This window comes from Acyrthosiphon pisum, chromosome A1, assembly GCF_005508785.2.
Source record: "Acyrthosiphon pisum isolate AL4f chromosome A1, pea_aphid_22Mar2018_4r6ur, whole genome shotgun sequence".
NCBI classification, from domain to species: Eukaryota; Metazoa; Arthropoda; class Insecta; order Hemiptera; family Aphididae; genus Acyrthosiphon; species Acyrthosiphon pisum.
In genome coordinates this window covers 106,210,242-106,217,881 of record NC_042494.1, presented here as the reverse complement: position 1 = coordinate 106,217,881, position 7,640 = coordinate 106,210,242, and positions in this window count along the sequence as shown.

Below are 7,640 nucleotides of genomic sequence, written 5' to 3'. Positions count from 1 at the left end.
ACTTCTATACACGATATAGGAATCGATAAATTTTTCATACACTTTTGGAGCAATTTGCAATTGCAGATTTATAAAAAGTATTACAATGAAAGTAATGTGCCAACAATATCATTTGACGCAACAGGCGGATGTTGTAAAAGACTAAAGAGATACAACAATAGTGTCAGTGGCAATATTTTTTTATATGAAGGTGTAATGGAATTAAATAACAGGACATTCACTGCTCTTTCAATGCTATCTGAACAGCATGATAATATATCCATAAGCGTGTGGTTGAAACGTTGGTTAAGATGTAATGTTAAACCTCCCAAAGTAGTTATAAGTGATCAATCATTGGCGTTGATGTCTGGTTTAGCACAAGCTTTCACTCAATTTACTTCACTTGAGTCGTATTTAAACGTGTGTTACAAATTAACTGTTCAAAAAAAAGAAGTTGAAATACCCACATGTTTTTTGAGAAATGACGTAAATCATTTTATAAAACTTGTCACACAATGGGGTCCAGTAAAAAACTCAAAATACCCGAGTACAAAACAAATTATTACCCGGGCCATGGGATTGCTTGTAGTATGCACATCAATTGAAGAAGCCGAACCTATACTTGAATCACTATTCGTTATAATTTTAAGCAAATTCGACGGAAATATGGAAAATTTAGATACTTTTACCCCTTGCTATACAGCTAAACGCTATTTGCAATCTATGATTTCAACTAGTGTCTTAGAGATAGTCAACATTGACGAAAACTCTCAAGTATTAAACAGTGCAGCAGATTACATAAATATAGATGAGGACTATACTTCAGATTATACTAATACATTCCAAGATTGGGCACAACAAATTGCGAATAGATCGAGAGCTAGAGTCGAGTCTATAAGAGGAATGTGTGACAATGCACAGTATATTCCTGAACTTGAACCTATAATTGTAAGAACATTCAAATTATTTCCCTGTTGGTCAGGTATAATGAGGCAGACTTTTGGTTTTGGAGAAAAAATCGCCTCAAGTAGCAGAATAGAATGTAATTTCAACCACATTAAACACCGGGTCTTCAAAAATGATCATCTTCCAGTAAGAGTTGATACATTTTTAGAACAACTTACGTCATATTATAGTGGTGATCACCTTTTAATTCAAGGAGAGTTAAACAGTGATTTATGTATGGAAAATGGCAGAGGTGTTGGTGGTGATGAAAATAGTTGTAATAATGATGATTCCATAAATGACTATTACGAGAATGCTGAATTGAACCAGGAAGATTATATTGACATAAACAATGATAGTAATATGAGCGATGACATTCACAGTGACAACGAAAAAAACATGAATGATGTTTACAACAACTATAATGATGAAGACGATATTCTACTTATTGACCATCGCGGACTATTACTTAATGATAATACGGATGAAACGTCACTCAAAAGAAATTATGAAATGCTTGGTAATACTAAACAATATATAACAAGAAGATCATCTACAAATGAAATCACAAAGATCTCAAGTGGAACTAATATTTTGCATAACGAACCACATGCTTCTTCTCACCTGTCAAATATAACTTTAAATACACCATGTTTAATGTGTCAAAATGGTGATTTACCCACTGGTGCGCACAAGTGTTTTGAATGTGGGAAACCAGTTCATCTTTTTGGCTGCTCGGTTGGAATATCTGATACAGAAGAAGGTTTTGGAGAATACAAAATTTGTCTTGAGTGCAATAAAAAAAAATTGATTTTGGCAGAATCCAACGCAACAGAAATGTGGTGTAGAAAAGGAAAACGTAAAAACTCTCAAACAATTCGAACTTCTAAATCTTACTTAGTTCAACAACCCGGGTTTGAGCTAGTAGATCTGAATAAAAAAGGAAATATAATTTCTGTAGTTCTATTAAAAAACGGTAATGGTCTACATACTAAACCAATTTTATTTCCTGGCTTGGGAAAATTTGTGATTACTAATACTTGCTCAGTGGATTCAATTTTATCCTTATTAGCTACATCAGCAGCCGATAGCCCAACATTTAGAGAGTATTTGGTTGGAACATCGACGTCGAACATGACTTCTAATATTGCTTTACAGATGATCAAAGAAAAAAAAAAAAAAGAAATTTATTTTAATAGACTTAAACTAATTTTACATCATTTTGAAAGTAGAGTTAAATCTATTGTAGCTGATCTTAAAACCATAGACGTTATTGGTACTGCTTCATGCATTGTAGACAAAATGATGAATGAATTGCCTTCGTTGATTCGAAAGAGTAGATGTGAAAACGGCCAATGCTTGATTCCTCTAGTGGAAACGACATCATCAAAATTATCTCTAAATGTGTACGAAAATGAGTTTCAAATACAAGGTGAAATTGAAGATCATTTGAAAATTTTCAAGGAAACCTGTTCTTACTGTGGAAATGAAAGGAATGTATCAACAGAAATTACAACTCATTTATTTATCGAAATCACTTCCCTTCCTAAAGGTAAGTTTCTAAATTATGCTAATTTGATAAATATTTTATTATTGAGCTAGACCCTTAATATATTTCTATAAAAATATAAGGTATACCTATCCATTTTTTTCAATTTTGAAAATACTGATTTTAATTTCCTTGTAAATAATTATTAACTAGAAAATGTCCTTAAACCATAATTACTTTTAATAAAAAGATATTTGAACTTTATGTTCGAATTATGTTTGAATACAACATTTTTAGTCCGTTTAGATTTTCAGTTTTTTTAAATAACAAAACCTCAATTCAACTTTATATTTTATAGTCCTTCAAAAATCTGATATATGAAGCAGAATATTTATGGTTTTAATAAGTTTTTGACCATAAAACATTTTCAATGTATAAAATTAAAAATATTCAATTATGTATTCAAGTTACAACCAAAAAAAAAAAATTATTAATATTTTTATCATGATTATTATTCTGTTCGTAGATCTAGAAGCATCAACAAGTGTTAACATAGACACAATTCCACTTGATTTAGTTAAACAAAACTATGCTAAAGCCATTTGTTAGTCATTGCTAGACCTCACTACAAATATAGTTTGGAATTCTAACGTTTATAAGCTAAGAGGAGCTGTAATCTTTCACGGTGGTGAAAGATGTGGGTTACGAGCAGCTACTGGACACTATACAACTTGTGCATTAAGGAGCAATGAAAAGTGGGAGTCGTATGATGACACAAAACTCAATGTAACTAGTTCTTCAACAACAAGAAAAAAAGATATTGAACTTTTATTTTACAGCCTTTAAAAATACATATATTATTTATCTATCTTTTATTAATGTTCTATTCTAAATTATATTAGATATTTCTAATCATATCATGTACTATAGGCCACAAAAAGTTTATATTTTATTTTATGTTATTAACAAAAACAACAGTAATAATACAATAAAAAAATAATTTTAAAAGATGGAATTTTCCTGCCTTATACCTTAACGTATAATGTTACGATGATCAACTTACGATAGTTGTATTATTTTATGAAACTTAATTTTCGATACGAAAAATCGGGAACTCGCTCTGCTGTACTGTACCGTAGGGTGTAGTGGTCACTATATAAAGGATGTGTTAAATTTGAATGCAATAATCATTATCATCGTATACGAAAAACGATTCTCTTGTCTGTCTAGGATTTTGTTTATTTATTTTATATCTAAAACCGATTGATAGTAAATCGTTATTTAACTCGTGAATTTTTAAATTTTTACTATAGTAAAAATTAGACTAGTAAAAATTTTGTAATTTACATTTGCACGATTTTTTTTTATAATTATTGTAAGTAAAACTTATGGGCATCCAAGTATGCTGGCATCCGAAATGAAAAGGGTTTTTTCGCCCCTTTGGGGGGGTGTACAAATTTTCAAAATGCGTTTACAAATTTGTACAGATTATATAACAAATTCTGGTACCGGTTTTGAGTGCCTAAGATAAAAATCATGAATGCGGATGCTAGAGTAACGTTACGCTGGCATCCGAAATGAAAAGGGTTTTTTCGCCCCTTTGGGGGGGTGTACAAATTTTCAAAATGCGTTTACAAATTTGTACAGATTATATAACAAATTCTGGTACCGGTTTTGAGTGCCTAAGATAGAAATCATGAATGCGGATGCTGGAGTAACGTTACGCTGGCATCCGAAATGAAAAGGGTTTTTTCGCCCCTTTGGGGGGGTGTACAAATTTTCAAAATGCGTTTACAAATTTGTACAGATTATATAACAAATTCTGGTACCGGTTTTGAGTGCCTAAGATAAAAATCATGAATGCGGATGCTGGAGTAACGTTACGCTGGCATCCGAAATGAAAAGGGTTTTTTCGCCCCTTTGGGGGGTGTACAAATTTTCAAAATGCGTTTACAAATTTGTACAGATTATATAACAAATTCTGGTACCGGTTTTGAGTGCCTAAGATAGAAATCATGAATGCGGATGCTGGAGTAACGTTACGCTGGCATCCGAAATGAAAAGGGTTTTTTCGCCCCTTTGGGGGGGTGTACAAATTTTCAAAATGCGTTTACAAATTTGTACAGATTATATAACAAATTCTGGTACCGGTTTTGAGTGCCTAAGATAGAAATCATGAATGCGGATGCTGGAGTAACGTTACGCTGGCATCCGTAATGAAAAGGGTTTTTTCGCCCCTTTGGGGGGTGTACAAATTTTCAAAATGCGTTTACAAATTTGTACAAATTATATAACAAATTCTGGTATCGGTTTTGAGTGCCTAAGATAAAAATCATGAATGCGGATGCTGGAGTAACGTTATGCTGGCATCCGAAATGAAAAGGGTTTTTTCGCCCCTTTGGGGGGGTGTACAAATTTTCAAAATGCGTTTACAAATTTGTACAAATAATATAACAAATTCTGGTATCGGTTTTGAGTGCCTAAGATAAAAATCATGAATGCGGATGCTGGAGTAACGTTACGCTGGCATCCGAAATGAAAAGGGTTTTTTCGCCCCTTTGGGGGGGTGTACAAATTTTCAAAATGCGTTTACAAATTTGTACAAATTATATAACAAATTCTGGTATCGGTTTTGAGTGCCTAAGATAGAAATCATGAATGCGGATGCTGGAGTAACGTTACGCTGGCATCCGAAATGAAAAGGGTTTTTTCGCCCCTTTGGGGGGGTGTACAAATTTTCAAAATGCGTTTACAAATTTGTACAAATTATATAACAAATTCTGGTATCGGTTTTAAGTAGATATTTTAACCTGCGGATGCCAGCGTAACCAACCTAGAAAAAAGTTAAATAAAAAATAGAAATTGAATAAGAAATATAATACCAATAAAAAATCTAAAATATCGATTTGCAAATTCTAAAAACCAATTTTCAATTATTTGCAATTAATTTGCAAAATATTGACATAGTTTTGGAGTCGATTGAAGAAAGTCGGTGGGCCAACTTCACACACATGGGTGGGACAACAAAATAATTAATAGGTATTTCTTAAATTTTTTAATTAATAAATCTTCTCTTTTGATGTTTGTTTGATTTGTGGTGCTTTTTTTAAAATTTGAATGCCTTAAAATCTGAACCCTAGTATTTATTAATGTTTTATTGCTGGTAGAGTGCTTATGAATTGCACTTATTTTGGGAAATTCAATGAAGAACATACATCTATTAAAAAACGTCGCATAATAGGATCAGCGAAAACTGCAACCTTGACATCAATTATAAACGAAGGATTGTCGTGTGAAACATTTATAGAAAGAGAAGCGGGACGGTTAATGAAAATAGGTATGTAGCATACATTTTAGTATAAATAAAACATATGCAGAAACACGTATAAGAACTTTCGTACAGAAATGTGTCACATTATTATTTTACGTTTGATAGAATCATACAATGGATCCACAGATTGCTTAGAAATTAGAGTATATATGTATATTATTCATTATATTATATAATTCATTCAAATTCCTTTTAACCATACAATAATGCATGATTTTTTTTTAATGATTAATTTCAAAGAACATATTAAAAAAAAATCATTTTTTAAATGTCTAAAATACATGTTAGGTATTGAATTTATACATCAACAAAAAAGTGATCTACACCAAAATGTCTAAAACACAAGTCACTACGTTTATTGAAAACAAAAATATTAGACAATACAATATTAATATAGCCTAAAATTCACGCTATTAATTTAATTCTGTTTGTTAAAAAAAAAATTAAATTAGGTAACCCAGAACCTACAATCATTCCAACTGGAGGAGCATTGAGAATCATAAAACATCGACAGCGCCAAAAAAATAAAAGGCATCCAGAAACCTTAACGGCATTAGCAATGATGAAAACTGAGGAAGATTTTAAAGATGTTTTGAATGATATGGGAGGTAATCCATTTTTTTTGCATTATCACAGTGGTGAACAAATACATTTATACCGAGGGTATTGTCGTCAAAATAAATATCCAAAACTTATTGTTGATGCAACTGGTAGCGTTGTGAACAATTTTAAAAAATTTGGTACAGTCAAAACCAAACATATCTTTTTGTCGCCGGGTTAGTTAAAGATGGAGTAACATCAAAGACATATTCCACAAGAGCAGAAATAATGGTAATTTTTAAAAATAATTTCAACCTATAAATATAGATGATTACTATAAATAATATTAAACTGTCTAATAATACTTATTTATACTTTATAAAATTTTACAGTGTACTCATTAAACAAATTCTTGTTTTAAATCATTTTAGATGAAACATTTACAGCCAAACCTGGAAATACTGTCTTATGGTATAACATTAGCTACGTGTGATACAACAGCCGGACATATACTGCAATTTCTCTTATGTGATTTGCCTACTGCATTGGATACAGTAGTGTGTAGTGTTGAAGGTTGTGAAAGAAGTCAAATAACTCCAACACCAATTACGATATTAATGTACAACTCAAATGATAACAAATTAGATGGTTTACAACAGTTCATAGATATACGGCTGAGTACTGAAGTCTCAAAGTGTGGATATGTGACAAATTATAGTAATCCGTGCAATGGGCAGAAGACTACTACAGTTACAGTATCAAATATGCATTTATTTATTGAAATATTGAATTGGCAAGGTAAGCTTAACTATTTTTACTGAGTAATATAACAACATTTTTTTAAGTAACATGAACCGTAATGACTATAATAATTAATGAGTCAATGTTTTTTCAATTATTTAGTGTAACTTTGAAGTTAATTAATTGAAATATCACGTAAGGTGAATATTTTTCTGATATAAATTCTATAGATTTAAATTTATTTCGATTTAATATGAATACGTAAATTATTAGAAATACGGTACTTAATATATTATTCATAAATATACATTATTAATAATGTTATACACATAATATCATTTTAAATATACTTAAATATGTAAGTAGTATATTTATACCATTCCTGGCACAGTCCATATTATATCAATAAAAGATCACAAAGAAAACAATGTGCAAAAAGATCAGAAAATTGAAATGCAATAATAATTAAAATATTTTTCACAAAATCACCCCAAAATATTTTTTTCAAAATCGAAATGCAATAATAATTAAAATATTTTTTCACAAATCTAATTGCAATAATAATTAAAATATTTTTTTACAAATTGAAACGTAATAATAATTAAAATATTTTTT